This window comes from Mus musculus, chromosome 3, assembly GCF_000001635.26.
Source record: "Mus musculus strain C57BL/6J chromosome 3, GRCm38.p6 C57BL/6J".
Classification (NCBI taxonomy): Eukaryota; Metazoa; Chordata; class Mammalia; order Rodentia; family Muridae; genus Mus; species Mus musculus.
Window position 1 is genome coordinate 87,487,021 of NC_000069.6, and position 26,725 is coordinate 87,513,745.

The 26,725-nt window shown below is 46.4% G+C and overlaps 1 protein-coding gene and 1 long non-coding RNA gene across 2 annotated transcripts in view; one reads left to right on the forward strand and one right to left on the reverse strand.

Annotated features, from left to right (window-relative positions):
• Fcrl5 (Fc receptor-like 5) overlaps window positions 1–13,658 on the forward strand; it is a 64,902-nt gene extending 51,244 nt beyond the window's left edge. The window contains exon 12 of the mRNA NM_001113238.1: window positions 12,649–13,658. The gene's annotated coding sequence lies outside the window, so the exon portion shown is untranslated. The remainder of the gene's footprint in view (window positions 1–12,648) is intronic.
• Window positions 1–25,623, reverse strand: Gm40085 (predicted gene, 40085). The gene is made up of 2 exons (NR_168327.1): window positions 25,088–25,623; window positions 1–309 (listed from the first exon to the last, which is right to left on the reverse strand). It is a non-coding gene; the product is annotated as a predicted gene, 40085 (long non-coding RNA).
• Window positions 25,624–26,725: the final 1,102 nt, after the last annotated feature.

Here is a 26,725-nt window from a genome sequence, read left to right on the forward strand (position 1 = left end):
TGAGAGGCAAGAAAATATTTTATCAAAACAGTTGTTTAGAGAGGCACAAAACACTGGAGCCCACCTTCATGGTCCTGGCATGAGTTTTAACATTAAATAGAGGAAGAATTGAGGCAGTGATGAGAAGCACATATAAGTAAGCCATCTTGGTCCAAGAGTGTTCCAGTTACTCATTCTCTACAGTCTGATTCAGCCATGTGGCCCAAAGAAGTCCTTCTTGCTAAGGGAGCAGTCTTGTTCCCCATGAGATGATTGCTCCTACTTAGGCTATCTCATGATGGAATGATTTGTTTGTAGGTTCTGATGTGTCTGGAATACAAGATGAACACAGATTTAGAATCTTGATGAGGGTGTGGCAGCATTCTTTGATTACACACATCTTTGTTTCTTTAGCCTTGAAGAGAACTGAGAGTATTATCATTTTTGAGACAGTTTTAAGCCTGCCTTCTGACTGGTGATTCTCCAGCCTCAGCCTCCCATGTCTAGAATTATAGCAATGCATCACACGGCTGCTCAGACAGATGTTCCTTCGGTAATTAGCATGCCCAAGTTAACTGTCCAGTTAAGCATAAAGTTTGAAGGAACGGGGTCGGGGGTGGGGAACAATAAAAACTGAAGTCCCAAAAGCTAGACTTTCACTCAGCTCTGAGTCACCTTACAGGCCCCAGAGAGGAGTTGGTGCTTTTCATTAAGAGCAATGTCTAAGAGCCTGTTATAGATTCCCTTTAATATATTTCACCTGCTAAAGAGCATCCAGAAATGGAATGGTCTCCATTCTGTCACAAAAGCTCCCTATTTTAAATGACGCTGAAGAGCTCACTGATCATTCCACAGCCCTATTTCACAAATGTGCTCTATCCAGTCCACTAAGCTGCATGAAACTCACTGGATGTTCATTGCTGGCTGGGGTTCTTTGTAATACGAGTCAAAGCCTTCCTACCATTCAGCTCATTAGCTCTTACTATTTTGTTTCTTTTCTTTTTGAAAACTTCATACAAGAATACATTCTTGTGTGTTGAGCATTCATTCCCCCACCCCCACCCTCTGACTCAGTGCTTCTTTCTCACCAGTCCCCTGATAGTTTCATTTCTCCTTTCACAACACACACACAGACACACACATACACACAATGTGGTTCAGTGACAGAATGCTAAACGAAACCAACCACATCATATTTGCATAGGATCTTTTAGTTCTAGAAACTGTTTGTTCTTTTATAAAGAGGGTTTTCATTGAGTTTCCTGAATCTGAAGGCTGAGAGTCTTTTCACTGGGAGCTGGAAACTCCTCACATACAAGAGTCACATTTGTTCCTTTGAGCCTGTGTCTTACTCCACAATACATACTCTCCTGAAGGTGGTCACCTCCTCTGGTTTTTAGGGTTTGCTAAGAACCATTATGAAATAATTCCCAGTGTGTTAACATTTCTTCTAGGCTCTGCCCCACAGTTACCAGGCAACAGCCAGGTATGTCTGACTCATTATAAAAGGGGCTACTTGCCCCCTCCTCACTCTCTTGCTCTCTTACTCTCTTGCTCTCTAACCCTCTTCCCTCTCTGTCCCTTCTCTCCCCATTCCCCTCCCCCATCTCTCCACATGTTTATGGCTGGCTTCTTCTCTTCTACTCCTCTATTCTCTCTCCCTCTCTCTCTCTCTCTCTCTCTCTCTCTCTCTCTCTCTCTCTCTCTCTCTCTCTCCCTCCCTCCCTCCAACCCTCCCTCCCTCCCTTCTCAACTCTCAACTCTCTCTCAACTCCCCTCCCCATGCCCTAAAATAAACTCTACTCTATACTATATCCATCGTGTGACTGGTCTCTCAGGGGGACGGGATGCCTCAGCATGGGCCCACAGAGGCACCCCCTTCCCAGCACCATACTGTGCCTCTACCAAACATATCCCTGACTTCTTTTTCTTTTCTTTTTTTTTTTTTTTTTTTTTTTTAATGAAACACAACACCCAGGGCCAGGCAGCGTGTCAGAGAGGAGGAAGAATCAATACCCAGGAATGATAAGGAGGTTTTCTGCACACTGTTACTCTCATCCAACTTTTTCATATTTTATAGGAGAACAGGTGATAAAATGTCATGCATAGATTTAAGACATACCCAGGCCCTGAAAAGGCTTCTGCTTAGTGGCAATGAACCTGGAAAGGAGCCCCTGAGCCAGAAGAGAAGTGTACACCAACAACTCTCCTTGCTCACTGGAGAAGCCCAGGCCAGTGCAGCCCTCTCCAGCTCAGACTCCAGAGTCTAGCTGACCCCTCTTTCACAGCACAGCTTCAAGACAGTGTTACCTCCTGTGTTTCAGGCATGGATACCACAGTGTGAAATCCTCACTTCTCTGCTCCAGGTCTGACATCTGTTTCCATCCCTTTCCCCTTCAGCCTCAGTCTTTCCCTCTTGAGAAGACATAGGGCCTCACCCCTTTTGTAGCCTAGAGTGCCTGAGCTTGGATCCTCAGCCTCCTCTTCACTGTAAGCTAGTTGCCTCTCTCCCTTCATCCTGATTTTGTAAATGTTAACAAATATTAAATGCTCTGAAGAAAGGCTAGAGAGATGGCTCAGTGGTTAAGGGCACTGACTGCTCTTCTAGAGGTCCCGAGTTCAATTCCCAGCAACCACATGGTGGCTCACAACCATCTGCTTTGTAATCTGATGCCCCCTTCTGGCCTGCAGGTATGCATGCAGATAGAGGGCTAATAGACATAAAAATAATATCGAGGGATATTAGATCTTGTCACAAGCCTTTTCTGCCTCTACCAAGTTGACCATGTGATTTATGTCCATGAGTCTATTTAATTTATAATATTTATTGATTTATTATATTCTGAACATCCCTGAATTTCTGGGATAAACTCAACTTCATCGTGGTAATTGCCTTTCTGATGTATTCTTAAACTTGAGTTGCAAGTATTTTACTAATCTATTATTGTCTAATATTGTCAGGGAAACTGGTCTGTCTGTAATTTTATTTTGGTGAATCTTTATCTTTTGATAGCAGAGTAATACCAACTTCATTATAAGAGTTTAATAATGTTTCTTCCTTTCCTAATTCCCTCTTTAGTTGGGAAATTTTTAATTTCTGTTTATTGTAGGTTATTTTTATTTGATTATAGGAATTTTTTCATTTCCTTCTTGATTTTTTTTTCATGGACCCATTTGTCATTCAATACTGCATTGCTTAATCCCCTGAGTTTGTGCATGCTTCAGGGTTTCTCTTGTTGTGGATTTGTAGCCTTATTCCCTAAATAGGATATTAAATATTAGAGCTCTTATATCCGGGCTATTCCCACCCAAGAGAAGGAGTCCAGGAAGAGTTAGTTCTTCATGAATTTGAAATTTTTATTGAGCCACATAGACCTGGCAGGGGACACATACTCTTATAACTACAAATCTCGAGGCAGTCTCAAGCTGAGTGAGCACAGGGTTTAAAAAGGTAAAAAATAAAATAAAAACACAAGTTTGTTATCTCCCATTGACGTAGCTATAATGGCTGTTAGCAAGCATGACAGGATGTGGACCTTTAATAAAAGCAGGGCACAGCTGTGTCTCCATAGTATTTCTGTTTGAGAGATGAGCAGAAAGCCTTATAGTTACAGAAGCAGAACAATGCAGGTTAGCAGAAGTTCCTGTCAGTACCATACATGCCTGAGAGTCAGGCAGACCTCAGCTTTAACAATTACATCTCTCTCACCTCAGAGCAACCACGGCTGTTTGATATTACCACTATGGTGCTGTACTACTACCCAATAATAACTATGGCCCCTTTGGCTGCAATAACTGTTGGGAGATAAACAACCAAGGATAGTATGGAGTGAGACCCTATCTTAGTTACTAAGATTAAGAGTTGGAGGAAGTATCAAAAGATGGCCTAGTCGGCCATCACTGGAAAGAGAGGCCCATTGGACACACAAACTTTATATGCCCCAGAACAGGGGAACGCCAGGGCCAAAAAGGGGGAGTGGGCGGGTAGGGGAGTGGGGGTGGGTGGGTATGGGGGACTTTTGGTATAGCATTGGAAATGTAAATGAGCTAAATACCTAATAAAAAATGGAAAGAAAAAAAAAAAGAGTTGGAGGAAGCTGGGCAGTGGTGGTGCACGCCTTTAATCTCAGCACTTAGGAGGCAGAGGCAGGTGGATTTCTGAGTTCAAGGCCAGCCTGGTCTACAGAGTGAGTTCCAGGACAGCCAGGGCTACACAGAGAAACCCTGTCTCGAAAAAAAACAAAAACAAAAACAAAAACAAAAAACAAAAAAAGGAAGAAACTCATCCCTTCATTAAAAAAAAGAGTTGTAGAAAAATAAAAATTAAATATTAGACTGACATTGAAATGAGAAAAAAAGTGGTGGCTAATGTATCTAGGAGGAGGAAGTCGAGATATTGTTAGTTAGGGTCCACAGATTGTAGAGACTGTTAGCACTATGGAAGGTTATAATTAAGAAATAAATAGCTAAGGGGATAATAATGAGCAAAAGAGAAGATGTGGGAATAAAAGGAGTAATAGCTGGGGCTGGAGAGATGGCTCAGTGGTTAAGAGGACTGACTGTTCTTCTAGAGGTCCTGAGTTCAATCCCCAGCAACCACATGGTGGCTCACAACCATCTGTAATGAGATCTGATGCCCTCTTCTGGTGTGTCCAAGTATAGCGACAGTGTACTCATATACGTAAAATAAATAAATCTTTTTAAAGGGGGGGCAGGGGTAATAGTTAAACTGAAGGATAAATAATGCCTTAGAGTAAATCATTCAGAAAACCACAAGCAACAGCTCTGACTATAAGCTGAGCAATGTTCAACAGAGGTAAAACCATCATGAGACCTGTCTGAGAAAGTGGAATTTAAGTATCAGGAAATAATAAATTAAAGACTACGTATGGGGCTAACTGTGGGCACAGCTGTGCGGATGTGAAGGGTAACATGTCCAGACATGTCTGGTTCTAGCAGTTGCTATGCTGTGCTGGACGGTGGGGAATTAGGTGAGGACCTGCGGTGTCTGAAGCTTCAGCGTTCTGGGGGTCTCTTCTGGGTCTTTTGTGCATCCACATTAATTTTAGAAATTTTCATCTAGGTCTATGAAGATATTATTGGAATATTTAGGAAGACTATATTAAATGTATGGGCGCTTTAAGTTGCATGGCTATTTTTTTTTATTATTAATCCTGCCAATCTGAGAATGTGGGAAGTCTTTCCGTCGTCTATCATCTTCATGTTCTTTGGTGCCTTACAATTTTCACTGAAGAAACCTCTCACCTCCTCGCCTAGGTTTGTTCCTAGGCCTTTGTTTTTTAAGCAACTGTAAATGGGATTTCTTTTTCCTCCTAGTTTCTTTCTCAGCAAGTTTGTCATTGGCATGCAGAAAAGCTAATAATTTTGTATGTGTTGGCTTTATTACCTCCTATTTTGCTGGAAGTGTTTATTGGATCTAGCTGTTTCCTGATGAAATCTTAGGGTGTTGTTGTTGTTGTTGTTGTTTTTGTTGTTTGCTTTGGTTAAAGGCCATGTCCTCTGCAAATAGAGATGAGTTGACTTCTTGTTTCCTGTGTGTGTCCCTTTTATTTATTTCTTTTATTTTCTTGCTAAGATTTCAAACACTATATTGAATTATTGAATTATTTATTTATTTATTTATTTATTTATTTATTTATTTAATAATATCCTTCCTTGTCTCTTTCCATATCTTAAAGGAAACTCTCTGAGCTTTCTCATTTTGAATAATGATTGTTAGAGGTTGAGAGATTAACTCGGAAGCCAGGCAAACACAGACCCCGGATTCAGTCTCCAGCTCCAAAGAGTAGTTGTAGTGATGATGATGGCGATGGTGATGACAATATTAATATTGTCATATGTTTGCCATGTGTATGCTTATTAAGATAACATGCTTTTCGTATTCCTAGTTTGTCAGGATATTTGTCAGGAAGGAATGTTAAACTTTAAAACCTGTCCTACATCTATTGAAATGATCATGTGACTTCTGTCCTTTAAATATATTTATATGCCTAATTACTCTTACTGATTTACATGTGTAGAGCCCACCATGAATTCCCTGCAGTGAACTACCTTGGTCATCATGCAAGATCTTCCTAATGTATTCTTGAATTCAATTGACAAGAATTTTATTCAGAACTTTTGCATCTATGTTCATTGGGGAGTTTGGTGGCTACTTTTCTTGTGTGTGTGTCTGTGTGTCTGTTGTGTCTGTGTGCACATGCGCACTCCTATCCAGTTTGGAGCATTAGGGTAATGCTGGCTTTACAGGATGCTTTGGGTACCACGCCTCCCTTTCTTATTCCATAGAACAGATTGAGAAGTATTCATGTAAGTCCATCTTTAAAGGTTTAGTGTAATTCTGTAGTGACTCTGCCTGGCTTTCTTTGTTGGGAGATTGTTTCTATTAATGCTTGATCCTCAGTGATTGTTATGGGTCTGTTTAAGGTTTATTTCCCAATTGATTTAATTTTGATATGTTACATATGTCTAGGAATTATCTATTTTGAGATTTTCTAAGCTACTTTAGTATTATGTTCAAAGTTGCCTCTAAATATTCTCTGGGCTTCACTGGAGTCTGCAGTAACCTCCATTTTCCATCTCTAGTTTTATTAGGTTGGGTCTTCTCACTCTTTCCTTTCATTTGCCTCAAGGTTTATTAGTTGGGTGTTCTCAAGGAACCATTTTTTATAGATGCATTTGGTACCTTTATTAATTTTATATATTATTCTTTTATTCTCTGTTTCATTAATTTCTGCCCTGATCTTTATTTTTTCTTGACATCTGCTAGTCTGGGGCTTGGATGTACATGTTTTTCTAGGACATTGAGGTGCATCATTAGACACTGTTGGACAAGCTGGACCACAGCCTGAAAGCTATTCTAATACATCCCTTTCTGTAAATGATAGATAGATAGATAGATAGATAGATAGATAGATAGATAGATAGATAGATAGATAGATCAGCTCTGCTGCTTTCAGTGCAACATCTAAAAAAGTCAGGGTTTTTTTCCAGAAAAAAAAAAAGCACTTAAAATCCATATGGAATTTCAAAAGACCATTTGTGCTGCCTCAAGAAAGTATCTATTACTGAACAAAATATTGTTGCCTAGCAGTTTCCTCTGAATTGAAACATTCTTCCAGGAGAGGGGAGGAAGACTGTGAGACTCAGAAGGTAAACAGCCTTCTTCGTGTGTCTTGGATAGCTGAAACCCACAGGATTTATGAGAGGCCCTCTGCAGAGGTGCAGGGGCAATAAACATCTGCTGGGGAAGGAGACTGAGGGGCTGAAAGGAGATTCCTGGGAGTGTAGAGCTGCCTGTAAGCTGTGCAGGGAGCCCCAGGGTGCAGCTTTCTAAGTCACCACCCACTTTGGGGTAGGGATTTTGCATCATGCAGATGCAAGTGACTCCTCACCCAAAGCTGCTGTCAGTGACCCCACTAAGAATTCACTGGATCACCAAGTTGGACTTTGATGCAATTGCTTCTTTGGTGTGTTATGGCTGCCTTTCTCAGTGCACAGGCGTATGATGTTCCTCTTGTTGAATAAGTCTTAAGCCCCATTAGAATGAACAAAGGACAGACAGTGACATTTAAAAAGTGACAGAGACACGTGGATACAGAAACGCTGGGGTCAGGTAGGTCTTGTGTACTCTAATGGAGCCACTCCTACCTCTACCACAATCTGGAACCTTAGAATATTTGTTGTATGCAGCACAGAGAGAGCGGTTAGCTAGTGTATATAAAAATAGATAGATAGATAGATAGATAGATAGATAGATAGATAGATAGATAGATAGATAGATGATCCTGTTTTTCCCACTCAGACCCTGCTCCCAGAATGACGACTCTGAGACTAGTTATTAATGCCTAGGCCACAAGCTTTGGCTCATTTCCCTACTAGCTTGTAACTTATTCAACCTATTCTAACCATCATGTCTTCCACATGGTTAGTTACCATTCCTCGGCTTCATAGGTTCAAGTCTAGGGCAAATCTCCTCTGTATTCTATTCTCAGCTCAGCTACCTGCTGGTTTACCACAGTTTCCTCAGCGTTCCCAGGCAATTCTCTCAAGCCTCTCACTATTTCCCAGAATCCTCTCCCTTCTGCCCAGTGTCCCACCTCCCATTTTCTGCCTCAGCTCATTGGCCAGGGCTTTTATATTGACAGGTGTTGCTAGTCTGAAGGAAAGGCCATCCAGATACTGCCCCACCTGGGGCTTCATCCCATACACAGTCACCAAACACACACTATTGTGGATGCCAAGAAGTGTTTGCTAACAGGATCCCGATATAGCTGTCTCCTGAGAGGCTCTGCCAGAGCCTGACATATACAGAGGCGGATGCTCACAGCCAACCATTGAACTGATCACGGGGTCCCCAGTAGAGGAGTTTAAGAGAAAGGACTGAAGGAGCTGAAGGGGTTTGCAACCCCATAGGAAGAACAACAGTATCCCCCTCCCCCAGAGCTCCCAGGGACTAAACCACCAACCAAAGAGTTCACATGGAGGGACCCATGGCTCCAGCCACATATGTAGCAGAGGATGGCCTTGTAGGGCATCAATGGGAGAAGAGGCCCTTGGTTCTGTGAGGGCTCAATGCCCCAGTGTAAGGGAATGCAAGGGTGGGGAGGCAGGAGTGGGTAGGTGGGTGAGGGCACACCCTCATAGAAGCAGGAGGAGGGGAGATGGGATAGGGGGGAGTCTCCTGGGGGGAATTAGGAAGGGGGATAACATTTGAAATCTAAATAAATAAAATAGCCAATTAAAAAAAAGAGAGAGAGAGTCTCTCTACAAGCTAGTCTTGGTAGGGTAGGAGATCTCTGTAGGTAAGCAGTCTGTGGGTGTTTACAAGGAGTCTCTGAATATAAACATTTGAGAGGAAGAAGATAGGGTCACTGGGTTTTGCACCTATGGCTCAATCGTTCATAAACACTCCTAGTTGAGCCAGAGGAAGACGGTTTTAACAATCCAAAGCCTGACCCATGTCATCAACAGCCATACATTCAGCACTTCACTAACTCAAGGCTTCCTCTGCTCCCTACAGAAAGGGGAGGAGGAAGGAGCTTAAAGGGAAGAGAAATGGAAAGTGTAAATACTGAAAGCAGAGAGGGGACTATTGGGGGAGGGGGGCTAGCAGGTAAGGGAGCGAGGCATGGAAGGGCAGTGGGCAGTGAATGAGAACAAAGTATAATAAGTTAATGCGTGAAAGTGTCACAGCGAAACCCATTACTCTGTACACTGACCAAAATAATAATAACTTGAACAAATATTAACTGTTGGACCCTAGTCTCACTGGTAGAAAACCATCCATGGAATATTCATTGCCTTGTTTATGCTCCCTCTTTAACTCCAATTCCACATTCTGATGTTGCCTACCTAATTGCTACACTCCTCAGCAGATTGCAAGCAGCCATGTCTTCTCAACCCTATTTAAAGTGACACTGACTAATTTCCCACAAGTCCTTGGACCTCTCAGAGGGAACTATTAAGAGATGGTCTGCCACAGGTAGCATCTCTCCTCTCCATACCACTGTCTGCATGATTATTGTAGCCTGTGGCTGCATCTTACTTGCTTCTGGCTCTGGGGCAGTTTTTGGCCAACCACAGCCCTCTCCTTTTATACTCAGAGGCAGAGGATCAGAGAGTTTTGTTGTGAGATAGTGTCTGCTAGTAATATCAGAAGCTATACTCACACAGTCTTACCCACGTGACTGCCCAAACATGCGCTGAACAAGGACAATAACAGGCATACCAAAGTGGACAGGGAAAGCCCAGGAGGCCATAGCCCTACACAAAGGACTCAGGCAACGAAGGAATGCTGACTATAAGAGAAACAGTCTGCTCCAGGGAAGAACACAGCAATGGTTAGTCAATGCCAAGGAAAACATGCATACAAGTAACATTGTACAGACTGAGGAATATCTACGTATAGGCATATACATAACGTGCTTGTAATAGCAATGAAAAGAGGACATGAATTTGGAAGGAGGAGTATATGGTACTGTTTGAAAGGAGGAACAATAAGAAAGAAATGTTGTAATTATGTTATAATCTCAAAATAAGAGCAATAACTTTTAAAAAATTCTAATCATAACCCAAAGGATGAGGTAGGAATTGTAAATCCATGAATGTGCAGCTCTGTTCACACCTTTCTCTCAGGTGCAAGCCTCTTGCTGAGTTCTCTCAGGTGCGAGCCTCTTGCTGAGTTCTCTCAGGTTCCAGCCTCTTGCTGAGTTCTCTCAGGTTCCAGCCTCTTGCTGAGTTCTCTCAGGTTCGAGCCTCTTGCTGAGTTCTCTCAGGTTCGAGCCTCTTGCTGAGTTCTCTCAGGTGTGAGCCTCTTGCTGAGTTCTCTCAGGTTCGAGCCTCTTGCTGAGTTCTCTCAGGTGCGAGCCTCTTGCTGAGTTCTCTCAGGTTCCAGCCTCTTGCTGAGTTCTCTCAGGTTCGAGCCTCTTGCTGAGTTCTCTCAGGTTCGAGCCTCTTGCTGAGTTCTCTCAGGTTCGAGCCTCTTGCTGAGTTCTCTCAGGTGCGAGCCTCTTGCTGAGTTCTCTCAGGTGCGAGCCTCTTGCTGAGTTCTCTCAGGTGCGAGCCTCTTGCTGAGTTCTCTCAGGTTCCAGCCTCTTGCTGAGTTCTCTCAGGTGCGAGCCTCTTGCTGAGTTCTCTCAGGTGCAAGCCTCTTGCTGAGTTCTCTCAGGTTCGAGCCTCTTGCTGAGTTCTCTCAGGTTCGAGCCTCTTGGTGCCCCATGGCAGAAGTAACTGCTTAACAGTTGACTCTTCAGAAGATAAAAGGCCCAGTTTCTTGTGTTTTCCAGCTTCTCTGCTATAAATATCACCACCGTAGCTGATTGCAAACTATCAGCATTATAACTGAACACAGAGTTTGGAAGCGACCACATAGATCTAGCTCTTAGCCTGTTCCAGCTGGCCCCGGCACGTGGCAGCCAGCAAATGCTAATGTTTAAATGTGGAGAGTAGTTATTTTCTTTTAATTTTTGAGACTGTCTCACTGTGTAGCCCTGGCTGGTCTGGACCTCCCTATGTAAACAAGGCTGGCTTCAAACCCAAGTTCTGGGATTAAAGGTACCTGGCTTATAAGGTACACTCTTTATATACCATGGACCCTAACTAACTGCCCCTATTTTTTAAAATATGTATTTTTTTTTAGAATTTCGCACATGGATTTAATGCATCTTCATTATATTCCCCTCTTTCCTGATCCACACCCCCTCCCCCACCACCCCAACTCCATTTCCTCTTTTATTACACTCACTGAGTCCAGTTTGTACTGCCTATACACTCACGGATGTGAGACCGTCCACTGAGGCCTGGTCATGCTACCAGAGTCCACACAGGATGCCTTAAAGAAAGCGGACCCTCCCTCCCCAGCAGCTCTCACCTCTCAGCTAGGAGTGCAGGCTCAAGATCCCCTCCCTACTCTGTGCTGGATAGTTCACTGGCTTGGTCTCGTGCAGGTCTCGTGTAGCCACAATAGCTGCTATGTGTTCATGTATGCAGTAGTCCCTCCCGCTGTGTTCAGAAGACATTGCTTTCCTCTGCTCCTCCTTGACTGATGGCTCTTACGATCTTTCTGCTCTCTCTTCTACAATGACTCTGGAGCCTTGGGGGTGGGAGTGGACGACGTCTCAGTTGCTGAACACCCAACTTATCCCTGCGCTTCAGTTGTGAGGTTCTGCACTAAGCACTGGTCACTGCACCGTGAAACTTCTCTGGTGAGGTTCAAGAGATGCTCTGATCCATAGATATGGAGCTATGGATTTAGAGCCTGTCCCTATCTTATAGGAGGAAGTGGCCATCTGCTCCTAAAGCAGAAGGGAAAACATGCGAAGAGAGTTCGTTGCTCTCCGGCACAACAGCACCATTGTGGAAGTCACAAGAATAATTTTAACAGTATGATTCCTACCAGAAACTCTTTAACTTCCTTTCAATGGCCTTAAGAAAGAATTAGGAACTACTCATGTAGTCCCGCAGGGTGGGGCTGAGGTTAGGGTTACAATATTATAGTGAAAGACCTTTCTAACACAATGTTTTCTCCTTCGCTGTCCCACACGTTACCCATGTTCTCAAATATCTATGTCCCCTGAGTGTAATCTAAAGCCACTCGGGATCCAGACAAAGTAATCCATTTCCCACTCCTACTACTAAACTGTATAATCCTAAACAGATCTGTGACCACCAATGATTCTGGCAAATGAAGGCTTCCCTGAAGATCTGCTGGGCAGATGAAGTAAACGGGTTGTAAAAGCTGCTTCCACTTCCAGGAACAGATGTGCTGAGCCACAGGCATGCAATATTGCCACCTTGTGGCTTCTCACAGAATTGCCCAAAAGGCAAACATTCCTTGGAGGTCCAAAAGGAACCTTACTAGGGGTGTGGGGAGTGCAGTCTAGAGTTGTGATGAGATTCAGAGCTATGATTATAAGAAGCCAGTCGGTATCACAGGAAGAGACTGGCCTCTACCAACCACCATAAAACTGATTTGGGGAGTTGTTGTTTTGTTTGGACAATTATCAGCTCTTTGGCCCCCAAAGACAAAATTATCTAAATATACATTTTACAGTTGAAAGGAGAAGATAACAGTTCCTACAGTTTGTTCAAACACTCGTGATTATCGGCTGCCCTTCATATTGTTCTTGCCCCTCTTTCCTATTCCAGATTCCCAAGAATAGAATGTGCCTGACTCCCACAGTACCCTGTAGATCTGGCCAATCATCTCAGTTTTCAGTGGAGCCATGGAATATGCTCCCAATACCCTCCATCTCTTAGAAGAACAATCTCAGGTTCCAATCTCGTCCCCGGTGCTTCAGATCCAAACCTCCAAAATTTCACATTATTTAGTAACAGATTTGGTGGCACGCTCCTGACAAACTCAAGTCAAGAACCCCCGAGGAGAATGGCAGACTAGAAGACGTTTCTACGCCACCCTTTAAATGAGAAGAGCCACAATAAGAAAAATAGACACTTCTGAAGAGAAAGAAAGAAGAAACGTTTTAAAATGCACCAAAATAGTGTTAAAATACCTGGAAAGTGGGGAGGAAAGACAGGTAACGCATGAGAAACAGCCAACGTAAACACAGACCAGCAGCATGGCTGTGGTGTGGACAGGGTGAACAGACTTCTCATAAGCTAAAGGAAGCTGCCCTGGTGAGAGAAAACTGGCCGTCCTGCCCTCAGAGCAAGTCCTCAGCCCTCACAAGCCTGAAAACCAGTGGCAGCTTTTGTGAGACAACCATTCCTCCGGCACTGAGAGAGGAAGCACACCCAGCAGCTGCGTGCGCCTCAGAGCGGAAGTGACCCGGTTTGAATGAGAAGGTCTCCCACAGGCATGTGGATTTGAACTCTTGGACCCCAGATGCTAGCACATTTGGAGAGGTTATAGAACCGCTAAGGTATGGAACCTTGCTGGAGAAAGCGCGCCCCTAGAGATAGGCTTCGTTAAGAGTGTAGCCTGCTTCTAGTTTACCCTCAGCTTTCTGTTTGAGGTTGAGGATTCAATCATCCCCGCTTCCTGTTCTGGCCCCTCAGCCTGCCGTGGACTCTGCCTTTGGAACCAGAAGCCAGAATCGGCATGTTGTTCCTAAGTGGCTGCTGACTGGCCATGCCATTTTCCTCACAGCAACAGAAAAATGTCTGATCCAGACGTTGGTACAAAAGAGTGGGTACGGACAAAATAAAAAAAAAACAAGTGAAGAACTTGACCATGTCCTTTAGAGCAGTGTGGAAGGCTTGGGAGGACTGGACTAGAAAAGTGGTAAGATGCTCTAAAAAGAACGTAACGGCCGCTCTAGCTGGAGCTTGGAAGACAACAGTGCTGATCGTGCAGATGGTAGAGGCATGCTCACAAGAGGCGAGCAACATTAGCAATCGTGCCAGAGACAGTTTCTATATGCTGGCAAAAAGTCTGACTGTTTTCTGCCCGCACCCCTGAGAATGCACAGAAGGCTGAATTTCAAGTCATGAACCAAGTTTTGGCAGAGAAAGTCTCAAGCAACATAAGGTCGAATCCGTGAAATGGGCATTATTAATAACTCTTAGGCAGGTCTACAGTGAAAAAGAGCAAGCAGGATCATCATGTACAAAATGTGTAGTTATGAGGAGAAAAACTCTAGCAAGCTTAATGTGGCTCCCAAGGTATGATCTAGAAATGAAGCTGTACTGTTAAAGGGCTCCGCGCTGTGCCGTGCAGGAGAGGCATCCTGCCCTGTACTGAAGCAGAAGGAAGTGTGCCCACACAGAGAGGCCCCACCCAGCTAAACTTCAGATTTGTCAAGGACAAAGCCTAAGGGCTGCTTTGTCCTGGAAAGCAACATTGCTTCAACATAGGATGACTGCTTAGCATGTGGTTTAAAGGTGGGAGGCTCCCTCCCAAGCTGGCAGCCAAACTTAGCATCTATCTGATACTGGCAATAAAGGCAGGGGAGACACGGGACATGGAGCTGCAGAAAAGCACAGGATTAGGGGTGGAGGCCGTCCTATCAAGACCACGGTGCTGTAGTTGGCCGCTTCTCATTCTCTCACTTCACGCTCCCCCTCCCTCCGAAGCTCATCTCTAGACAGCCACTCCCTTTACACAGACAGCCTCTGGTAACTCTCCTAATTGCTCTCCCACTTCCAGACCTGATCACAGACCCCCGCCAACTCAGGCTTCCTCTCCTAACTGAGCTCATTTTGAAGGGTAATTTTGTATCAGCTCCTTTCCTAGATCAACCTACCTCCCCCAGTCATCCCTGATTCATAAAAGATGAGGGGTAACCCTGGGAACGGAAGACCTCTTTCTCACACCTCCAGGAGGAGGCCATCAAAGCATCAGAAGGCTGATCTGTGTACAGATTCCGTTTCCCAGAAAGCCCCCTCCCTCACTGTGACCTTACACAGCTGAAGATGAAGCTTTTCCTGGCTTTCTGTGAAAAGTCCCGCATTTACTACTTTTTGCTGGTGATAAGTACTTTACAAAAACAACTTAAATGTTGCAAGGCTGCATTCCTTCACAGTTCCAGCCCCAGTCCCTCTGGGGAAAGGCATGGTGGCAGGAACTGATGATTCACCTGTGTCTACAGTCCGGGGCTGAGAGCAGTGAACTCTGGTGTATTCAGTTCAGGACCCCAGCCCATGAAATGGTGCTGTTCACATTTAGGGTCGTTCATTCCACCTCAATGGACTGAATTTATAAAATCCCTCCCAGACACACCCAGAGGTTTGTCTTTTATGTGATTTTAGACCCTATCTAGTTGACAGCAATACAAAGAACCCTAGCCACTAATCCCATTCATGGGGCCTCATCCAACTGTGACCTCACATCCCAAAGGACCCACATCCAACACCCTCCACACTGGAGATCATGTATGAATATGGGGGTAAAACAATGTATATCAATTAGCAAATTTTCAAATACCATTACTTGTTAAATGGTTTCTTCTCCTTCTCCTCCTCCTTCTGATACGTCACTGTCCATCTGCACTCTTCGGTTCACTGTTGTTTCTTGTAAAAGCTCTTGAGGTATTATGGAAATTAGCTATCTGTCTGCCCTGCATGCTAGATATGTAAATAGAGTTTCCGGGAAAAAGACCCAGTTCCTGGATTCACAGCCACCCAACCCCATATACTAATTAAAGAGCTAAGAGGTGATAAAGATCAAAAAAGCAAGATTTAATCTGTGTTCACCTTGGAGAAAGGAATGGAGAAAGGAGTCAGGTGACCCCAAGTCTGTTTTCAGAGTATTGACATGCTCTGAAAGAAGAGCATGGAAAGAACTGGGAAGAGACAAACCATGTACAACTCAGCAGCCCTGGCCAAGGTGCAGTCTGGCTTGTCACTGTTTCTGGTCTTGTTCTGCCAGGTGTTTCTAGGAGGCTCTGTTGCTTGCGAACCAGAACGGCCTCACCGTCACAGAGACCTGGCCTCACCCAAGGGCTTGTCTGCCCTTCGAGGCTGGCTCTACTGTTCCTAGAATCCAGGACTGCTGAGGACAATAACCTGAGATGTTTAGATGCCCCTTGGATATCTACAACCGAATGTTGTGAAGAGCAGGCAGTAAGGTGCCTGAACCTTGAATGAGAGCTGTTAAGTCCCCCCAGCTTGTGGACAGATTCCCCCTTGAGTGATCAACATGCCTACATGCAGAGGTGAGCAGGTAGCGCAAAGTAAAGGAAACAGGTGTGGAAATGCAAGCCAGACTTTTCATTCCACCTTTTAGTTACCTTGTGAGCCCAAGAGCAAAGCCAGAGCTTTTCAACAAAAGCAGCTTCCACAAGCCATTATTGATATATATCTTCACACTGTACAATGTGTCCTTTTCTGTAATTAGCGCTTGCTATCCCCACAGGGCCTTAAAGGGTTCTAACTGGCCATCTCTGACATAGGGCAGGGACAGGTGGTAAATATTTGTGGGTAGGCAATCAGGTAGGACAACATCCCAGTTGTAAGCATATATTGTTCCCCAGGGGAATACCAGGCCTCTACTGTAACTATCTGACAGGAATTAAGATATTCTAAAGATATCCTATAGTCCTCTCATTGCCTGTTGAAACCCAAACAATTGGGATTGCCCCCAAGAATTTCATAATGAAAGGAAGAAAGGGGTAGAACCCTAGCCAAGCAGTCTCCCAGAAAAGATTTCCCACCGTTAGCCTTTCAGTAGACTAGAGCTGGGTCAGTGGTCACAGGCTGGGACACACCTTGGCTGCGACTACTCAATTACAAGTGCCTCTTGCCTTCTACTTAAACCTAAACCTCACGTGTGGACCCCAAGTGTGGACTTAGGAAGTCACTAGAACTGTTTCTCTCCCCAGTGTGGCCACATCGCATAAACCTCTTTTTTCTGCTTCCCAGTATTACTTCGTCGCTTTAGTTAGCCTGTTGAGGACATGTGACCTGCCTTGGCTTGTCAAGGCTGCCAGGGCCCAGGTTTTGACCTTCATAATTCCATCCACATGCATAGTCCTGTGAGAAAATGTGAGATGCCACATTTTGCGGATAGACCAGAGAATTCATGGAGCTGAGACAGGAGTCTGATAGTCACCAAGAAAAGGGGAAAGTCAGCTTAGAGAGGAGGTGCTTTTGAAGTGTCTCAATCGAGAACACACAGTACCAACCACAGCTACTGAGAGCTTTCGACTGCTCCTTGACTGAGAACAGCCTCAGACCCTCCCCAAACACAGGTCCCCTTGACACTGAACACCAGAAGGGCAGCCCCTGACTTTGTAACTGTAGCACAGGGTCAGAATGGCCTGTACAAGAGGAAGCACTATGGTAAAGAAGCCAGGGCTCTTTGTACAAGTACTGAGAGCTTGCCTGAGACGGGAAGAAGTTCCCTGAGAGGATAAAGGATGAAGAGGAGCCCATGGGCCAACTCTGCCTCCAAGAACAGAAGAAAGTATGGCTTATCATTCAGGGATCTGCCTCCCCTTCCCTGCTTCTCAGGGTCTGACCTGTAGTACTCTTGTCTTCCCTGAGATCACTCTGGAAGAGATCGGGAGACACTGTCAGCCCCTGCCAAGCTATCTCTGCCAGGACCTGGGTACAGTCGCCATCTGGTGGTTGATAAGCAAATTACCAGTAGTGATTCAATAAAAGGAGCTGGTCACCACTGGACAAACCTATAACAAGTGTCTGCTTTGTGCCAGCCTCTCTGGGCACAATGACAGAAGCAAGATCGCTTCATTAGGAAGCCTTCAAGCCAGCGAGAGGCGGAAGCAGAAGCCCGTTCCCGGCAGGCTGTGAGCTCCCGTGTAAAGGTCCCTGGAGGCATCACTCACAGGGAGACAGAGCAGGCCAGACCATGTGATTCTGAAATGATACAGGAAAGTATCCTAAGGTAGCAGGTGACTTCGAAGAGCAGGTGCAGCCCACACTGTGAGGGAAGAGTGTAAATGTAGCCTTGAGGCCAGATCTCTGCTCCTGATTAGGCCAGGTAGCCAGAGACTGAAGGAGCTGACCTCATTCGGGTGGGTCAAGAGCTCCTGAGGGCTGAGGCAGATTGGCTGAGGCAACAGTCTTAAAAGGAAACAGAAACGGCAAAACAGCTCTTCCAGATAAGCTGTAGAATTAAGAAAGATGGCCTCTAGAGACCAGGCTCCAGAGAGGGGTTCAGACAAGGAGCTCCCCTCCCACGGGTGAAGGTGTGAGCTCTCAGGCAGCTCTCCTCCCAGAAAGACTCTATACCAGTCTCTTCACAGATGCTCCTGTCTGCTGGGGACTCTGCAGCTTGGCCTCCCAGACACCAAGGTCCCCAAAACCTAGAACCCAACCCTGACTTCTGCTCAGCCTGAGCCTTAGAGTGGAGATGCCTCCCACCCTCCACAGCCCCTTCACTGACTTTCTGCTGAGAGAGAGACAGACAGACAGACAGACAGACAGGGCCTGGTGTGGGGTTTTGAAACCTCAAAGTTCATTCCCAGAGACATTCCTTCACCTCCTCCAACAAAGATGCATCTCCTAGCCCTTTGCAAACAGTTCAGCTGGGGGCTGAGCATGCTAATAGATGCACTGGGGGTGTATTTTCATTTAAACCACTACAGTGAACTTATTCAACTATACCCTAGGCCTCCTTGGAAGCCAGGAACAGAACTGGCTACAAATAGCCCTGGAATTTAGTCTCTAAGTTCACCCCAACTAACTTGTTCTCTAAGTGCACCCCAACAAGTATTGGCAGTTCAATTTCCTTCTGGGACAGTCTCCATCCGTACAGTACCCACAATTATATTAGTGCTTCTATCCAAGCCTGAGGACCACAAATTCCCTTCAAGTCCCTGTGCCCCTCAGTTTTAGACACCTCCTCTCCCGTCTTATAAACTGCTGGCACCCGATTTGGACAGACGGAGGCAGCAATTGTCCCAGGTCCTTGCTGCCCAGGCTTGTCCTCTGGGAAAGGACAAGCCAGAGGAGCAGATTCCCTCTTCTGCATATAGAAAATCACCAGACCCAGCCTCGCCTCTCCACAGGTTGATGGTGGGGGCAGGAGTCACAATTTTTTCTTTCCCCTTGCCAACATCTCCTGGGAATTATCCTTGACTAAACCCTGGTCACCATAAGTCCACATGAAATTTCATGCATAGCTGTTAAGACAGAAACCAGCTGCTTTCTGGTTGTAGCTGAGACCCATTCTACAGGAAATTCTTTCCTGTCTCTGTACACCTGGCCAAAGATCCGTGTTTCTAGAGGTCGTAGGCCTTGGAGTAAACTTTTGTTTTGCCAAATGGACATTTTGTCAGGCAGCTCCTGTTTATGTGGATATCCGGCAGCATATGCTCTCAACCTTGATAGATAAAGCTGCTTTGAGCAGGGAACAGCAGTTAACACAAAAGCTCGTGGCTTCTTAAAGAATTAGTGACTACTGAGTGTTCACCCTTGAGTACAACATGTATATCACCCCCTCCAGTGTTCAGGGAACATGACAAGGGAGGATGCAGAAAGAACCTAAAAGCCAGAAGGGGAGAGGCCTGCGAATCATTGTCTTCTGGACGTGACATAACTGTTGCAATCACAAACTCACAGCAGCTGAGATTGTCTGCAATGGGTCTGTGCAACCACCAATGATATATTGGGGGAGGGGGGACTCAGGAGCCTTGCCCCTCCCCCAGGGAACCATTGGCTGCTGTGGGAAGGAGAAGTCACTGTAGTCAGTGGTGGCCATGCTCTAGTAAATAGTTACATCTGTGTTCGCAGGGGTAGCCCTCACTGCACTCGGTGAGTCACAAAACAGAACAAAAGAAGACCTGAAAGAGGGAAGGGAAATTGCTGGCAGGAAGGTGAAGTCAGTGGGGTGGAAGAGATATAAGAGAGGGTGGAGGGGGTGAGAATAATCGGATTGTGTTATATCCATATATAAACCTCAAATAATAAATTTAATTTAGAAAAACAAGCAGCGCATAAAATTACAAAAGATTCTGATTGTTTCTTCAAACCCCATGATACCCACAGAGAGAGTGGAGGAAGAAAAGAGGGAGAGAAGAGAAGGTGCTAATACCTTGTGATAGGACCTCAGTGAGAAATGGGGGGTGACGGGGGGGGGGGTGTTTTGTTCTTGTTAAGGAAGGAAGTCTTAAGTAGACCTCACCGGCTGTGGACAGGAGAGAGAACGAAACAGTAAGACTGGGCTCTGTCTTTGAAGCCCCAAGGAATGGAAAAACTGGTGCCAGAAGGGCTTAGGAGCAGGAAGAGAGGTGACAGATGCTACATAGAGCAGGGAGGACCCTGAGGGAGTTGTCCAATGTCCATGAGACAGAGTAGGAAGGAGCCCTGTGTTCGTGCCAATGGCCCGCTAAATATGCAACTCATGCGATCACAGTCACTCGGTCCTCTTCTCTAGCTACCCACTCCACAGCAACAGGACAAGACTGGTGTTGTGATCAAACTTGAGAGTCCCCAAGGCAGGTCCAGCCACCCTCCTCAATACATCAACTAAAAGAGCAGAAGGGGTGGGGGTATTCATTGTGGCTACACTGGAAAGAAGGACAAAGAGAGCCAAGGAATCTTCTCAAGTCTGTCTTCTGGGTCCTGAAATAAACTTCAATTTTAGTACCGGGTCAAGAATATGAACATCAAAACAGGCAAGGTCAAGGTGTGGTCCTGCCCATCTCTGATCCATTCTGTCCAGACTTCGGTCTCATCTTATAAGATGGTCTGACAACTTTGTTAGAACTGTGTGAGATCTCTTTCTGGGGGAGACAAGTTTCTCCCCCCCACAAAAGACCTGAGGTTTTTGTTTGTCCCAGTATGAGACACCTGGGGAAACTCCCATTTCTTTAGAGTCGCTCGTTCCAGTCATCTGATAGGATAGTCAGACGAGAGACACAAGTATCATTTTAGAATATCTTCATTTCTGCCAGGCCTAGTACAGTGAGAGAGAGTCCTGTGGTACTGAGTGAAGAGAGTAAGGGAGAAAAAAAAGAAAGAAACGATTGTCCATGTGTGACCCAAACTCAGACCAAGCTTAGCTGTCACGGTTACATTCTGAGGGGTCAAACTCGAGAAAAAGCGGTTATTGTGATAAGGTTTAGGGCATGCATAACCTGTGGCTGCGCCTGTCTTGACCGTGGTCCGTGAGGCCACGCTGTACCTTTAGTTTCGTACACTGTGTTCTTGTTCACAATCCAGAAGAATAAATTGGGTGTTTCTGAGATTTTAATCTCCCTCCTTAGGGTTATTTCTAGGTAAATCCCCAGGTGTCCACTGAGGTGTGAATGCTTTTAGAATCCTCTTACTCGATAGTGACAACTGTATATCTCACTACTGAATCACTTCGATGACTGCCAGTAAACCGGGACATTCTCTGGCCACATCTTCTGATTGTAAGTTACCTACACATATCACTGGGTGGCTCCACCTTCCTCCACCTGCTGGCTGTACAGAGTCCAGTCCAATCACAGGGCTAGTGACTGAGCATGCAGAATACTCCACTAGGGGGCGGTAGAGGCTCGGGGATTCCCTTCTATAACACCCTTCCGCTTCTTTTTTCTAAAGATCCAGACTCCAGTCCACCCAGGGTTTCCCTCACAGTCATTATTCCTCTTTGCATCATTTTTACCTCTGCTCTAGAACAGGCGCTGGAAGAGCCTACCCTCTAAGAAGAGGTTTAGAGAGTAAGTGGCCTAGAGGGTGGCATGGCTGGCTGATGGGACGGGGAATGTGCTCTGTCACCAGTGTTTTCTGCTTCGTCCTCCCCAAGGGCTATCGCTGGCTCTTGTTCGTCCCCTGCTGCGTTTGCTGCCGGAGGTCCCCAGAGGCTCATTTAGAGCCAGAGAGCTAAGTGAGGCATGGGTAAGAACAGAGACTGAGAGATTAAGTAAGAGTCCTGGAAGAAGAGGCTCTTGATCAACCGCCCAATTAATAGGGTCATTCCTTCCAACGCAGCCTCGCTAAGGAGAAACAGCGCCAAAAAAGACCAGTTTCCAGACACCCTCCTTCTTGCCCATGATAGGTCAGAATTGGGCCACACGTGGACTGTGCGCACAAACCTAGTTTCTCTAGGACAACTGGATTTCCGTAAGCACGGAGGATGAAATGCTCGTGTCTCCTTACCAGCCCCAGGATTTCGGATGACACGAGTGTTCAACTCAGGAAAGTCAACCATCCTATCTCACGGCATGGACAGGGACCAGGGCCAACCAAAGCAAGGCCTGGGAGACAAAAGGTGGAGCAGTCTCTCTCTCCTGTCGCCCTCTAGCTCCACTTCCTTCCCCTGAACTTGGCCTTGCCCTCCAGCCTCAGGGACCCAAGTCCCCAAGTCCAGATAAGTAGAGGTCAGAGTGTGTCCCCAGCTGACCAGGGAAACAGGCCTCTCCCCTGAACTTTGGTCTTGCTTAGTACCTGGGCAGCAGCCAAGAGTCAGGCTTTCCCTCTCCCAACTCAGACTTCCTGCTACTGCGGGCTGGGGAAATCCCAGACGCTAAACTGTGCCTCCCCACCCAGAGGCCAGGTCCTGAAGGCAGGGAGGGTTGGCAGGGAAGGGCCCTGGGAGATGTGGGTTCTAGGGATTACAGGAACCAAGGGAAAGGAAACCCAAGATGAAGATAGTTGGCCTCCTTCACTCCTTGTTCTTATGAGGATTTGACCAGTGCCAGCCACCTCAGGGGAGACCACTGAGAGCTGCTGAGGGCCAGTAGAGGGAGAGGGAGACGGCTGGGAAACACAGGGAGAGAATGATGTCTATTGAGGAAAAAAAGATCCAGACTGGCTGAGATGAGGGACCCTCGTTCCCCACACTGGGAGCTGGTCCCTCCTGGAGTAGGGGGAGGGGAGTGTCATTTACATGGAAGCCCCTCACCCACCCACCCCTCCCCCACTCCAGAGTAGCTGGGCTGTGGAATGGCCCTGTGCATGTGACAGGCTATTCTTTATCCTTTTCTGTATAGATTTGGGTCTGGACCTTCACAGCAGCTGTGATAGGCTTTCTCCCATGCTCCTGAGATGCATCAGTGGACTGTAGCCCAGCTAAGACCAGCAGTCTTCTGCTCCATTCCCCACTGCTTGGCAGTTACTGCCCTTCCTGGCCAAAGTGAATCCAGGACAGACACCTGGACCTTGGGTCATAAGTCAGTTCATGGGTAAGAGACTGAGAAACTTCCTTTCACAGTATAGAAGCCTAGCTCCATCTCCCTACACTGAACCCATCTGAAACCTACCTTCATCCTCCCTTCCCTTCCTCCTGGAAAAAGCCAGTCTGGAAGCCTCCATACCACCTGTGGTACCCAGTCCAGGCGGATGGCAAGCCCCTTTGGCCCCCAGAGCCTCACCACTAGTCTCCACACCTTCCAGGGGTCAGCTGGTGTCAGGTGCCAGTTCTGGAGAGATGAGTAAGACACCAGCCTCGCCCTTGGAGGGGGTTACCACAGCACAGCGAAAGTACTTTGCCAGGAGCACAAAGGGCTTCATCGGTGAGAACCGTAGCTCTAATTTGGGGCTAAGCAATGCAGTCTGCCCTGTTTCTGTCTGTCCTCTCTGAAGGGAATGCGGGGCTGGCTCTCTGGCTGCCGGCTGAGTGGTCTCACACAAGTGTCCCCCACTCCCCGTGACCTGTAGGATTCGGGAGGATTAGATTTCAGTGCCAGCACTGTTAGCTCTCATACACCAAGCCCTGCCCTGGGTGCCTCGTATGGAAGGTGCCATTTAATCCTTGCAACCCCAACTTCCTACCAGGAAGATGGCATTATCATCTCTACTTTCAGAAGAAAATGAAGCCTGAGAGGGTAAGTTGTCCAAATTGGTCCAGCTGGAAGGATTGGCAACAGAATTGATGCAAGATTGAGCTTCCTCAGCCAGGCAACTCTGCCGTCAGAATCATTGCAGTAGTAGCTAACTCTAGCTCTGTTTTGCTTTATGTGTGGGGTGTTCTGTCTGCTTCGCGTGTGTCTGTGCACATATGCATGCTTGGTGCCCACAGAGGCTGGAAGAGGGTATTGGATCCCCTGGGACTGAAGTTACAGGTGGCTGTAAGTGACCATATGGGTGCTGGGAATTGAACCTGGGTCCTCTGAAAGGACAGACAATGCTCTCAACTGCTGAGTCATCGTTCTAGCCCCCGTTTTGTTCTTTGAGACGAGGTTTCAGGGTCCCGTGTAGCCCAGATTGGCCTGGAACTCAACACTGTACCTGGCTTGTCTATGCCTGATTTCATTTTGCTTATATCTAAACCTTAAAGCACCCCCTGAAAGGCAGATACGGACATTCTGAGGGAGCACGAGACCCTGACAGGGTAGGCGGTGACCAGGGTCCTGCAGGCCATTCCCTGCCGAGCCAGACCTGAGCTTGAGAACGTCTAACTTCAGAGTCCCCATGTCTGTGATTGGTCACCCACCCATACTCAGTCAGTCACCTTTCGGGCTCACGGTCATCCTTCATGTCTCCCTCTTGGTTTGTTGGCACACCTCCCCTTTCCAATTTCTAGCTGTGATTCCGTGCCCCACCAAAGTACACCAAATAAACCATCTCATGAGCCCCTGCATGTGGACTCGTTCAGTTCACCCCTGCATTCTTCTGACAATATATAGCTAAACAACATGGACCACACCTATTTTGAGACTTGATAATATTTGACAATGTGATATATATATATATATGTGTGTGTATACATATATATATATATATATATATATGCTTTTTTTTCCAATTTTTTTATTTCTTTATCCCTCATCAGAATGTACAATTCCTTAAGGGGCAAGAATCTTGAGATTCCTTTACCTCTTCTGCCTGCGCACCCTGCCCCCCCAGTCAGATAGTAGAGTGCCCTCACCCAGTGCTCTGTAGAAAAAGAGAGAAGAAAATGACACTTCTCTGGGAAAGCCAAGAAGCCACAGTCACCCCACCTGTCCACACCTCCTGTCTGTGCACGCTCTAATTCCAACATAGCCTCAGCCCCATCTGGAGTAAGCCTGGGAGTTGAAGCCCTCAGAGGAGATCAATTCAAGGACAGTTTTACTCCCCCCCTCCACAAAGCCTCCATCCTTCCCTAAATGGGGTTGCGGGTGGTGGATTAACTGGCAGGAAGGAAAGGAGAGAGCATACATGTGGGGCTGCCAATAGCACAGAAGTCCTTGTATCTGACCCATGCCGTTCCTGAAGCAGCCAGGCATCGGGCCCACCCTCCTAAGCTGCTAACCTGCATGTGATGTCTTGAAGGTCTTGGTTTTTGAACGAAGAGCTCGCCTTTTCACTTTGTGTTTCCTCGGTATTTCCTGGCAGGCAAAAGGGAACACGTGAAGAGTGCCTGCCGTGGTTATATGGTACACCTTGGCAAACTGTGCCTGTTGGGAGCGCCAGGACGATTAGTGCTGAGACCACTTTGCACAGGGGAGTTGCAAAGGCAGATGGGGCTGGGGGATGCTGGGAAGGCTGCCTTGTTAGCAGAGGGTAACCCAGAGCTGCAGACTGTTCCAGAGATGCTGAGAAGGAAAGAGTGCTGAGAGTGTTAACTGCACCCCACCCCATCCCTGCCTGCTCAATAAGAGCCTGGGCTCTGTCCCAGGCACCTCTCTTATCCTGTCTTATCTTTTCTTATCTCCGCTCTCTACTTCTGAAACCTCAACTGTTTGCTCTCCCTCCTCCTCTCCCCAGGCCTGTCACCTCCTCTCTGAGGCCTTCCTTGGCCGGTGGCACGTTTCCCTCAGATCCTTTTCTGTGAAGCAGCGGCACACTGCAATTGCTCAGGACCCTGCTTAGTCATGGCTTGCTGACTTTCCCCACCCACTTAGAGGAAGCAGCTGCCCTACCCCTATCGTGACGGCCAGACACCTGACCCCACTGGAAGTCTCCCCACCCCTTTAGAAACCTTTCCTCTGAGCTGTGAGCTATTTGCCAGCCTCTTCTCAGCACCCAGTTTCCACCTTTGCCAAAGATAGTGGAACAGCAGCCTCCCCTTTCCTTGGAGAATGGGATGGAGGGTGACGAGTCAGATCCAAAGGCTGAATTGCTAGAGACTGGGCTTCCGGAGAACTCCAAAACGATCTAACTTCCATGTGCTCTGTCCTCCAGAATATCAGAAAAAGTGATCAGTCTTTCAGAGCCAGTGTCTGAACTGCAAGCTCCACGGCTGATGATATAAGTAGCCCTTGCAAGGAACTGCTCTGTGACTCAGTTTCTCTGACGTGCCCTGACCTCGGTGTTGGATGTGGCTTATGAATGCAGGACACTCATACAGCAGCCCCTCCAAATAAAGTTTTGTCTTTCAATCATATACGTGTGCATGTATGTATGTATGTATGTGTGTGTGTGTGAGTGTGCATGTGTGCATGCATGCATGTGAGTGTGTGTGAGTGTGTGTGTGAGTGTGTGTATATGTGTGTGTATGTGTGTATGTCTGTGTGTGTATGTGTGTATGTCTGTGTGTGTATGTGTGTCTGTGTGAGTGTGTGTATGAGTGTGTGTGTGAGTGTGTGTGAGTGTGTGTGAATGTGTGTGTGTGTGTGTGTGTATATGTGTGTGTATGTGTGTGTGTGTATGAGTGTGTGTGTGTTCAGTACAAGTTCACTCATGTCCACAATGGGTTAGGTTGTTTTGTTTTTTTGTTTTAAATATTTTTAAATTAAGTGTTTGGAAAGAGGTATTGCGGACATGAGTACAAGCGCCCTCGGAGGTCAGAGATGTCAGATCCCCTGGAATTGAAATTACAGACAGTTGTAGTCTGGGTGCTAGGAAGTGAACTCAGCTCCTCTGCAATATCTATATGTGCTCCTAACCACCAAGCCACCTCTCCAGGCCTAAATGTGTTGTTTTACAACTGCATACATGTGCACAATGT